This window comes from Oryzias melastigma, linkage group LG5, assembly GCF_002922805.2.
Source record: "Oryzias melastigma strain HK-1 linkage group LG5, ASM292280v2, whole genome shotgun sequence".
NCBI lineage: Eukaryota > Metazoa > Chordata > Actinopteri > Beloniformes > Adrianichthyidae > Oryzias > Oryzias melastigma.
This window is the reverse complement of record NC_050516.1, coordinates 9743331-9755806: the sequence shown is the minus strand read 5'-3', so window position 1 is coordinate 9755806 and position 12476 is coordinate 9743331. Positions and strand designations below refer to the sequence as shown.

Sequence of the window (12476 nt, the reverse complement as noted above, 5' to 3'; positions counted from 1 at the left end):
TGCAGCCAGGGGCGGCTCCAGGATATTGTGTCTGGGGTTGATAAGGGACTGTAAGGACTTACTCATTTGTTTTAAGTAAAATTACTTTTCCAAGAAGGAAAGTAACAGGAAAACATGTTCAAACAATGTTAATCAAGACCAGATTTCCGTTTATGGTCTTGTCAATAGATTACATTGTTCAACTGTGTTAACTGTCGAAGTCGGAAGAAGAGAAACAGATGTTAAGGTTTGTTGGGAAAACACACAGTAATTTATTTATGAGGAGCTGTTGAGGGTCCACGGGCGTACCGGCGTCAACCGCCTCTCCTTCACCATGCAGCAAATTTGTTGCTTGACTGTAAAAAACTGCATTTTTTATGCCAAAATACCATTCTTTGTGGTACTTCAAGCAATTCATGATACTTTTCGTTTGCCACAGATCAACACCTGTCCAAAAATGTGTTCATAAGCTTGACCCCCCCTACAGCATGTGGGAGGAGCCTGATCGCTGCATGGAGCGGTGCTGGTGTGGATCTCATTAATGCATGGAGACAGAGGAGGATAAGAGCGGTGACATGCAGGGAAGGTGGTGGCACACTGACTCTTTCAGAGCCAGATTTACAAACAAATGAGAGGCCCGTACGGGTCATTGTACAACTGGAGAACATTTTATTTACAGTGTCACCCATCATAGTTCAAACTATCCACAAACCAAATGCTAAAACTTTCTGTTAAAACAAGTAGTTTCTGACTAAATGGACATGTCTTGAGACCAAATCTACAGAAACTACGAGAAAAGAATGCTTGAAAATAGTTTAGAAAATAAAAAATCTGGGGTACCTCTTAAAATGTCATTTTTAGAGAGATAAAGATCCTGTTATTGATGAATATGTAGAAGAAAATCAGAGAAGTGAAGATTCACTTTTCAGGAATTTTCAAGCCCAAAAAACCAAAAGACTCAAACCTTTAATGACGTCTCTCCCTCTGGACAGAAATCCTTCAGCGTAAAAGTCTCCTTATCTTTTAATTATACAAGTCTCAATAAAGCTGTGTTGTTCAGCATTGGTTATCCATTCATTATTACTTTATGTTTTGAGTAAAAGTCCAATTTGTCATCATTTTTCAATAAAATTACATCTGCCATTCTTGCAGACAGTCAAAGGAAAGCATAAAATACACGGGCTCTTACTGAACAAACTGTAGTAGTAACAGATGAAGAGCAAACTCACGACACGGTGCTACGGCACGCCGCGCCTCCTGTCTTTCACTGCGATTTTATGTCACATTTGAACACAAAATAAGCTATAAACAAAAATGAAAAGTATTAAATGTTAAATGGAAAGTGATGACATGCAATACATTTGTGCACAGCTAATATTTTTTAAATAAAGGATTAGATTAAGGCCTTTGCACATTTGGGGTTGCCTTACCAAATTTTGCTGTTGCTATAGCAACCCCTATACCTGCAGCAGTTCACCCTTTAACACTGGAGCTCCAGTGTTCAAGTTCTTTGATTTACTGTCATTTTTTAGTTGTTTGTGTTAACAGTTGAAAAGTTCCAGTATGTTGAATATTTTGTTGTGTTTAAGTGTCACCGGTGACGCCTCAGGTGTTAAAGGGTTAAAGGGAGACCGTCCTCCCCAGCAGTGAACTGGATCCTGTCAGTGACTCTGTGTTTTTGGTTTCAGTTTGACACCAAAAATGCGGCGGATGGGACGTTAGACTCTTTCTCTGAACCAGCTGGACTCGTTCCCAGACTTCAGGAGTCACTTTTCTAACTGACAAACGTAGCAGGAGGGAACGCGCTCATCTGTTTCTGACCACAACAGGAAGTAGTTTGTACGTTCAGTTCATTTAATGCTGGTTATCATCCCTGACTGACAGAAATAAACTTACATGATCGCTCTGTCTTGAACACATTAACCATCAGCTGATTGGAGATAAGCTGGCGGTGATAGGAAGGAAGTCTTCCCCCTGAATCCTGTGCGTGTCGCAGCAGAAAACTTTCAGATTCCAAGAAACTTATCAGTTTCCTTTCTTCCCACATTTCTCTCGTGTTTTTTCCCCTCTCAGTCTTCTGCGACACACTGAGAATGCAGAGCAGCAGGTGCTGGGCGCGTGGTAAGCTTGCTCTGATGGCTTGTTGGGGTAGAGCGCAGTTTCAGTAAAGCTAAGTGCTGACCTCACTTCTCCTGGTTCCAAAGAAACCAGCACTTCTATGAAATCCTCGCCCACGCTCCTGTTTTCACACCTAATGACAGCCGAATCTGGTGCGTTTCCCCTGAAGCCCGAGCTGAGGCTACACTCAACTGACCGCAGAACAGGCTGATGCGGAAAACCTCAGAGGCAAAGAAAAGAAAAGAAAAGAAGGTTGCTGGTTTGAAAGCCACCAAGCGCCTGAAGGGGGCCAGCTGAAGGGTGGGGGAGGCGGTCTTCTTCTGGGTCACAGAAACTGTGTGAAGAACATGGTAAGTCTCTGTGGAAACATCACTGCATGAGAGAAAGAGAAAGACTTCCTCTTCAGGTCAAACTTTTAACTTTGAAGTTCAAGATAGAACATTTTTACAAGGTTCACAAAATAATTGGGGAGAATTTGTTTGCTGCTTTCATGAGACTTTTTGTCGACTGAGTCAAGCTCACCATGTAAAGAACTTCACCTGTTTGTAAGCCACCAACAATACACCAGAGGGTCAGGTTTTTTAAATTCAAATTCACAGATGTTTATGCAGATTTGCTGGACTTTGTTGCATTTATTCAGCCTGCAGCATTTCAGCTCCATTCAGAGGTGCCACCCGGGCACAGGTGACCTAGGCAGCCGCCTGGTCTCACCGCCTAAGTTTGACACACCACTCACATAATGTAAAAATAAAATCTATACCTCTGCAGGGCAGCGCCCCTCCCCTCTTGACGCTGTCTAAGCTAGGTTGGGGGGAGGAGTGGGGCATGCTGTTTTTGGTACTTCTTTAAAATGTTAAGCCCTTGGGGAGAGCATAAAGGGAGAAAGGAAAGGGAGAGGAGGTAAAACTGGCTCAAAGCAGAGGCTTGTCTGTTTTACTTATATAAAATTGTTGGTAAATTGCTTTTTGGTTGAAAAAGACGAACGCAATTGAAATATCTCTACTTTGCTACAAAGGATGACAGGAAAATGGTGCAGTTGGTGAGCAGACCTTCCTCATGATCAATAGACCCAGGGTTCAAGCTCCAGCTGGGGCAGTCTTTTCACCGCCCCTGAAGGGGGGGCACAGCGCCACCAGCAGTCAGCAGGTCACGAGGCCGCCACTGTGTGTCTTAGTCCAAAGTTTGTTTGTCTGCACTCCAATAATGAGACACCAAGGAGGCAGAGATTCTGCAGCTTCAGAAGTGAGGGGTTTTTAACATGGCCGTCAGTTTAAGACATGTGTCAAAGTCAAGGGCCGGGGGCCGGATCCGGCCCTCCAGATCATTTGATTTTATCATCAATGGCCCGATGATAACTTATTTCTGTCTTGTATCATTTTGAAAAAATAAGATAAGATAAGATCAACTTTATAAAACCTAACTTAACTTTATAAATATATTTTTATGGAGAGTAAAATATTGAAAGTTATTTAAGGTTTAAGTTGATTTATTCTGGAATAATATTCCTGCCTTTTTATTCATAGTTATGTTGAACACTACATTTTTAAAGTTTTAATAATGCAGTTTTTGATTGTTCAATAAATGTTTCTCCTGTTCGACCCGTAACTTAAGGTGTGTTTTGGATTTTTGGCCTCTTGTGCGATTGAGGTTGACACCATTGGTTTAAGAGGAAAAAACAGTTCTGGTAATCTGGAAAACGGTGAGACAAAATAGAGTTTCCTAAAAATGTTCCATATCAAACAGTAGCTTTCAGGAACATTTCAGAATCTCGCAGAGCAAATTTTGGGGGACAAAAAAAACGTAATTGTTTGAAGCTTCTGGTTGGGAGTCGGAGGTGTTTTTTAATGTCGCTGCAGATGCGTGAGAACGTATCCTGGCTCTCATTTCACATGACTAATTCAACAGTCCTATTTGCTGCTTTCTGATCACTACATTTTCAAGGTGACTCCTCATGAAGTCATGTCACCTCCTAAAGTCCCCCCACCCCCACCCCTCCGTTTTTGGTTATTAATAAGACGATCATGTGTGATCATGAATCCCTTTCACTAATGATCTTAATTCAGGTTTGTTGGGGATCAGGTGTCTCTGGCAGCGGCTGTCCTGACGGAGCTCCGCCTTCCTGACCATACAGGAAAGGGAGGGGGCAACTTCACCAGACCCAAAGTTTTAAGTAAAGTTCTATCGCCTCCTGCTGGTCAGCTTTGAACATTACAATGTATTTTTTAAGAAGGTTCATTTCAGTTATTCTCCATAGTTTTGGCACATTTTCTGAAACAGAAATGAAATTTCCCAAATTCAAAGATTGTTTGGCCAAACACACTTGTACAACAGAATGTCATTTCTCATTGTTTCATTTGCTTTAGTACATGTCTCAGATGTGTCAGTGAAATGTGTTAGTTTTTTTTGTACAAGTTCCCTAGAGTTAGCACAATAAACCAACATTTTGAACATTTTTCAATAGCTTAGATCCTGTTGATTTAAACTGATGAGACAACCGGCCGTGCTATTCAAAACATGTCGGCAAAATTTCATTCAGGGAGCCATCCCATTCACAATTATTAGTACATTTTTCTAATCTACTCAAGAACATTATGCTGTGAACAATACTAAAATTCTGTAAACAATTATTAGTACATTTTTCTAATCTAGTCAAGAACATTATGCTGTGAACAATACTAAAATTCTGGAAACAATTATTAGATTCAAGACAATTGATGCCGAGGTCAAATGAATACTTCACTAATGAATGGAGTTTTTCACATCTCAAATAACAAATGGGGCAGTGAGTTCTAACTCCTCACAGGTGCTCCCTATATAATTGTAAATGCTGCCAAATATGTATAAATAGGCCAGGGCAAGAACCATTTGTAGAATGAACATGGAGGAGCAACAAAATGAGCAAAGTCAACTTCCAGCTGGAAGAAGGGGGAGAGAACCAGCTGGAGGAGGAAGAAGAAGAAGAGGAGCAGTGAGGATGCGTGGTGGTGGGATAAGAGGAAGAGGAGCATGCAGACACCATGCTGTCCCAGATGAAATACGGGCCACTAGTATAGACCATGTTGTCAACCATCACCTCACAATGGCAGAGGCCGGTCGCCGAGTACAGCCTAATGTGAATCGGTCTACCGTCTCATCCACTGTCCAAACCTTTCGCAGGGAAAACAGATATGTACTCAACAATGAAATTATGAATGAAATGATAATAGTGTAAGTAATTTCTGTATATGGTACAGTTCAAACTAAGCTAATTCTGACTTCTTTGTATAGGATTGGACGACACCCTCACATGGGTGGCAGGAGAAAAATGCTCAATGGTGTCCAAGAGCAAGAAATTTTCAGAATGGTTCTTGCAAATAATGCTATCGCTGCGACAGATCCATAATGCCATTAGTGAAGACAATGGCATATTCGATAATATAACTCAATCAGCATCTCTACAATAGACCGGGTCTGGAAAAAACATCAATTGACTATGAAGCAAATAGACAGGGTTCCATTTGAGAGAAACACGGACAGAGTTAAAGATCTGTGATACCAATATGTGCAGGTAAGTCTGTAATTGTTTGTCCAATACTGTAATCTTGCTGTAAAATATTCTATCTTAGGAATTACTGGAATAATGATCAATTTAGACAAACGCATCCCATTTCCTATTCTGTATGACTTTTCAACCGCATTTTTTTCTGCTTTTATCTATCGCAGAGAATAATGACTCTGGAGGGTAATGAGTCACCCCATATCCTAATGTTTGTTGACAAAGGCGGGTTCAACCTGGCAAAGCATCGAAGGCGCGGCCGTAACATCATTGGCCAGCGAGCCGCAGTGGATGTTCCAGGCCAGCGAGCGAGGGGGCAACATCACGATGTGTGCAGCCATTTCTGAAAATGGTGTGGTCACACACATAGCCAGCATAGGGCCATACAATACTCTAAACTTCTCACTTCTTCTTCATTCTGTCCCAGAAAATGAAAGGGGTCTCCACGAGCCTCCACTACCCCGATATGTAATTGTATGGGACAGTGTCACCTTTCATCGGGGCCCACTAATCAGAGCATGGTTTACCGCACACCCCAGAATGTTAATGCTCTTACTCCCACCTTATTCTCCTTTTCTGAATCCCATTGAGGAGTTTTTTCAGCTTGGAGGTGGCGAGTCTATGAACATCAGGCTCAAGATCAGAGATCCCTGCTCCATGCAATGGATGCTGCATGTGAGGACATTACTGGAGACCAGTGTAGGGGATGGATGAGACATTGTCGTCGTTTCTTCCCTCACTACATTGCAAGGGAAAACATTCGCTGTGGATGAAAATCTTTGGCCAAACAGAGAAGAGCGTCTGGATGGCCAGAGGCATCAAGATGATCATCCTGAGAGGGAGGAGACCAACGGTGACCAGTGAACCTTACACTAGAATGCCATTTGCAGTACTGTAGGCTGCTTTGATTTTTTTTTTGGGAGGGGTTAATTTTTACATTACATACTTTGAAATCTTTTATGCTCGCTACGTGTCGTTACTTCGACTTCTATTGTGACAAAACGTCTAAGCGGTTTGATCTGCAGCGCTCACACAATGACAAAGAGACAATTCTTTTTGAGTTCTCTGACCATCCATGTGAGTGAAAAACTTCATTTTGACCCAAGAGTAAAGAGTTTTGGAGGAGATATCCGATCCATGGCGTTTTGCTGGAAAATCCAGGTTGTTTGACAAGAGAACTAAATGAATGAGCAAAATCAACTGAGAAGGATCCATGTTGTTACGAGGGCTCTGACTCTTTACTGGGGAAAAGAATGAGCTGCTGAAGAGTTTTGGTAAAAAAAAACTGTTTTTTTCTAGAGATCTAAACTGTTTTGTAAAAGTATAAGTCTGTTTAGCCAAATGATCTTTTATTTTAATAAATGTAATTTCTGTTTCAAGAAATGAGCCAAAGCAACAGGGAAAAAATGTAACTTCACATGAAGAGATTCTGGTGTTACTGTAGCAGATCTGAATCATGTTCTTATATGTTATAACTTTTTGATTAAAGAAAAGAACTATTAATAAAAATACAATAAGATATACATTACGAATAACAAAACGTCCTTTTTTAAACTTTAAACATAATAGATATTAATGGTGCTGAGAATAAAAAAAAAAATGGAATTACCGGAACAAAAATAAATCATAATATACATTAATGATTTATTTCCGGCAAATATAAAGTTATTCTTTTAGTACTTACCGGAGAAAAGACACCAGATGACTTCCAAAGAGCGTTAGAACAGTTTACAGCACGACAGCAGGACAAAAACCGAAATAGAGCGCTCATGCTAACGCTAAATCTGTAGCAGACAGCAAAACACCGGAGCTCTGCTCCCAGAATCCACCTTGATCGTCACCTGTCAATCAAAAGCCGTGCCCCCTCATTAAGCAAAAAATAAATGCTGTTTAAAAAAAATTACAAACTTAGAAAAAAATTCACCCCCCTCAGAGTTGTCATGGATCAAATATGTTTCTATTGATGAAATAAAAATGTTAAGCACTCTAGAAAGTGGACCTCCCAGTCCTCTTTCTGGTGGGTCAGGAGTCAGGAAAGTTGTTCAGATGAGGGTGATAAATCCAGTCAAACCCATTAAGTTTCACCTTTGCAAAGGGAGGATTAGATTCTGCACAACTCTGTGCTCCTGAATCCTTTCGTCTGGAAACAACAGGCTGGTTTTAAATGACAGATGACATAAGCATTACAGGCATTTGCATATCCAATCATGTTTTAGGCAGAAGTTCCTGTGTCCTTATAAGGTATAGCAAGGTGGGTTCACACGTTTTGGAGCTAGGCAGCTCCCACATCCTGTTTTCATGACTTCTGCAGGCTAGTGGCCTTGGGTCTCACGGGAAAGTGAACTGCTTTAAATCTCAGCTGACAATATATGAACATCAGGAGGATGCACAATGTTTTCTACAGCACCAGGCATTAAAGGGGTTTATTAGAGGGCTGAAAATGAGGATTTTAACATGGGAGTCAATGGGAATTTGCTCACTCTAAGCACCAGCCTCTCTGGTCAGTGCCGGTACTTCAACGTTTTGTTACTTCCTGGTTGGCTTCACGTTCCGCCTGCCAGTGTTGGGGGTTGGTTTGAGCCGGTGTAGGTACCATATGTGCTCGACCTGTCAGATCGGCTTGGGGGCTTGTGCATTGATGACGTGTAAGATTGTAATTGGTCCGGACCATTAGACCACTATGCGGCTGAGTGGCTCAGTGGGTTAGGTGAAGGGCTGGCCCGCGGGAGCCCAGGGTTCGATTCCCAGGGTTGTCCACTGATCTCCACCCAGATTGGGTCCTTAGGCAAGACCCTTGACGCTGCTGCCTAACTGGGCCCCTGTGCCCCTCAAGTACAGGGTTGTATCAGGAAGGTCATCCGGCGTAAAAACTCTGCCAAATCACTGATGCGAAACAGTGGGTGCTGTTACGCTGTGGAGACCCCGAAAGGGATAAGCCGAAAGTGAACTACTACATTAGACACGGGAAATGACACACTTCCGCCATAACAATGCACGGATTCATCCCGAGTAAAAACAGAGGAGGTCCGATTAAATACGTTAAGAATCACAAAAGGAGAAGGAATATTTGCAATCAGCCGCACAAACCTTGACAACGAAATAATCCGATGGAGAGGAATCATCACAGAATAATGATCGTTATTTTAATAGAGAGAAATCAGGCTGGGAAGCATGAAGTTTGAGCTAAAGTGGGTGCTAGCGAGTAGCATGCTAGCTTGTTGTTGGTCGCACATAAAAAACAAAACAAACAAAAAAAAAAAACGAAATTAGTTATTCACTCGTATTTTTTTCTAAATGCATCCTGCCAGTGTTGAACTTCCTTCTGGTCGCACAGACCGGATGAAGTCCCGCTAGAATATGCAGCGATCACTTTCTGCTCCGTTAGACAAATACTGAGGAGAGCAGACGTTAGTGAAGGAGCTGTCAATGCCAAAATAATAAATAATAGCCCGAGCAGATCTTAACACTTTTTCCTTTCTTTTTTTTTTAAATAAACTTTATTGTAAACATCAGTTTCAGTACAGAAAAACTGCAAATTAGCCAACTCGGTTGATACAGTTGTGTGACGTCATCACTAGTCGCAAGCCCCCGAGCCATTCTTGCAGGCCGGGCATTTGTGATACCTACACCGGTGATCTCTCGATTGTTAGGTCGGGACCTCTAACCGCTAGAGGTTGATCGAGGACCATCTAAGACAGAAAAGTTTCCGCTATATATATATATATATATATGTATATATATATTTTTTTTTTTCGCAAACTTTTCTATCTTAGATAGGAGTAAGTCCAAATTAGTTTGTTTTTGGATCCACCCTCCAGTGGTCATTCAAGAAACCATTGTATTAAATAAACACATTAAATAAATTCCATACTGTAAATAATTGGCATAGCCCACTAGGCACGGACTCATCTATCAGATATCAAAGTCATGTCTATTTTTTAAAGCATACAGCCATAGATATGCATTACCCATCTGATTGTCATCCATTGATAGAGGTCTATTGCAAATTGCTGGTTAGATCTCAAGCAGACGACTTTCCGACGTCTAGTTGTGTTGCAGTCCCGGTGTTGTACGTTTCACAATCAATATCTACTAGATAACTGATACTGGACATCTCTGACAACTCTATCGTATTATTCTATCAGATGTCTATCAATAGTGTGTTGAAAGATATCTGCACATAGAAGTCTACTACACATTTACCTGTAGAAATCTAATCTTTGTTATTTTTAGATGTCTACTAGAATACTTTTAAAAACATTTTCTGGAAATAACAGAAAATCCAAGTCAAAGATCTTCCTATCCCTGTGATTTAGATATGCTGTCATTCCCTTTCTTCTTTTACTATCATATATAAACAAGACAACACTGGTGTAGAGACTACTTTTCCCCCTAATCTATACATGAAAACACAAGCAAATACTTTTAGAACTTTAACTCTGAACAGCAACTAGATACTATTGTGCAACAGAATATCAGAAATTGTGCTTTTATCTCATCCTTAGTTCATTCTGCTGGGCTGCGATTGACCAAACTTTCTCCACCATGCGAGGTGGGAAAGCGGATCCCACCTGCCCAGGTGGCACGTCTGCAGCTGGATATGTGAATGATCCTTGGGGCAAATAGAGAATTTTCTGCCTGTCGCAACTCTCTTTGGAAGATGTTGAAGATGTTTACATCATTGGATTACTGGTCTCTGGCTTTCTGCTGATTGTTACTGGTGGAACCTGGATGTACCGTAACGTGGCGAAGTGGCTCTCAGACAAAGGCGGATTGGGAGTGCTTTGCGCTGGGACACAGAGAGACGTACAGACTCAGACTGAGAAATTGAATGGACTGGAGGCCAAGATTGATGCTCTGTCTGTCCGCCTGTATCGCATCGAAGTCTCCCTTGGAAGGCTGGAAACCATCATGGAGCGAGTGTCGGCTCGACTTGGAGAGAGGGAATCAAGAAAATTGACCAGCTCTGTGAATTTCTCCACCATAACGCAGCACCTGGACTTCAGCAGGTAGACAGAAGCTGTGTCTGTCTGTGAGTAAACAAACATCTCTAATCAGGAACCCCCCGACTGTACCAAAACAATCCGCTGAAGGTGTGAGAAACTGAGCCCGTCGTCATGGTAATCTGCATTCCTCCCCTGCCCATGACCTTCACCACGAATTCAACGCCTTGGTGACTCTTCCCTCCAGGCCCCCCTCGACTGTGCCTTAGAGCGCTGTGCGACCGCGGACGGCTGCCACCAGGCTGGACGTGTTGGGAGTCAGTTTGTGGACCTTTTTGTCTCGTGAAATTAATGTGCTTCAATGTTGATGTATTTTTGCTTGTACTTTTAACTCATGCCGCCCTCCTGCGACACGGGCTGAAAATACTTGATTTTTGACATCTTTCCTTTCCTGTACCCTCATGTGTCTTTTCTGGGCGATAGAGCGCCGTCCAGCAGCTGCTGCCCACCACTGAGAGAATTTCCCCATTGTGGGAGTAATAAAGGATTTTTGATTTGATTTGATTTGATTTGATTTCTAATAATAATCCACTCTGACCATGGATTCAACCTTTCACCATCATTTTGTTCATCTATATCCCAAGTTATACATTTTTTGTTTTGATGCAAGTTACCGAGACTTTTAACTCCAGGTACATTTCAGTAGAAATATTTGCTATTTCTTGGAATGTAGAACTGTGTGATTACTAGTTGACTGTGAATAAAAACGCTGTACGGGGTCATAGGGGTTCACTCTTTCACTTTAAAACACGAACCTGGTTCAAATCCTAGCTGGGACCTTTCTATGTGAAGTTTCCATGTTCTCCCTCTATAGGTGTGGATTTTCTCCTGCTTCCTCCCACAGTTCAATAACATGTTTTATAGGTTAACTCCTCTCTTCAAACTGCTATGTGAAACTGGTTACCTGATTAGGATCTTCTCCACCCTCAACAGTAGCTGGATTGGGACCTGCAAACCTGTGACCTCAAAAGGGATTCAGTGGGTTCTGAAGAGGAATAGATGTAAAACTACAGTGTTTGATTTTTTTGAATAAGCAAATGTTTTAAAAAGTAGTCTAATAGACGTTTAGAAATATCTCAAGATTACATGATAACATGGATGTGTAGCAGAGCTCTATATGCAATAAATCGGTCAAAGCACTAGTGGTAGACATCTAATAGCAGGGGTCTCCAACTAATTTGGCGAGAGGTCCAGTAACTCTGTCAGCTTGGTAGACCGGGGTCCGAACATGCAAAAACATTCAGTCAATATTGCACTTTTCAGTTCTTTTATTTAATTACAACGTGTTGTTACATTTGCAAAGAACTCTTTTAGCTTATTGTCTCAACAAGTATTTCTCTCATTCCTTTTTGTACAAAAATACATACATGTCCATGAATTATAGAGTAAAAAAAGATATTGTACATAAACTTGCCTCCTTATAGTCCAATATGTGTGCTCTTTCACAAACTTTAACATTCTGCTGCCTGTCACTTAAAGTGCAAAAGGTAACATGAATGTACCTCAAAAAGCATTCATAATTAATCCCTCAAATGTTAATTTTCTGTTTTGCAACCTTAAAAGTAGGTTGCAAATAATGGTACATATTAAACATTAAAGTAAGAACTTTCATAAGTGTGAAAAACATTATAAACATAAAGGTAAACTATAAAACAGACTTAAGGAGACATAGATGGCACGTTGAATGGTGGTGTTGAGATGGAACTGTATGGAGCTAAATTTGGGCCAATATTATTTCAAACCCAAATAAAAGAAATTGAAAGAATATTGGTGTTTGGCCAAAAAGAATTTAAAATGTCCGAATTTTTTTACTGTTCTAAAATAATCTTAATTATTTTCAA

The 12476-nt window shown here is 41.1% G+C and overlaps 1 protein-coding gene and 1 long non-coding RNA gene across 6 annotated transcripts in view; one reads left to right on the top strand and one right to left on the bottom strand.

Annotated features, from left to right (window-relative positions):
- Positions 1 to 1970, bottom strand: part of LOC112145528 — a 7837-nt gene extending 5867 nt beyond the window's left edge. Inside the window, exon 1 of the long non-coding RNA XR_002919090.2 lies at positions 1876 to 1970. This is a non-coding gene — a long non-coding RNA (uncharacterized LOC112145528). The remainder of the gene's footprint in view (positions 1 to 1875) is intronic.
- The window catches only part of dlgap4b (discs, large (Drosophila) homolog-associated protein 4b), a 707978-nt gene that overhangs the window by 186067 nt on the left and 509435 nt on the right, over positions 1 to 12476 (top strand). The window lies entirely within an intron of this gene.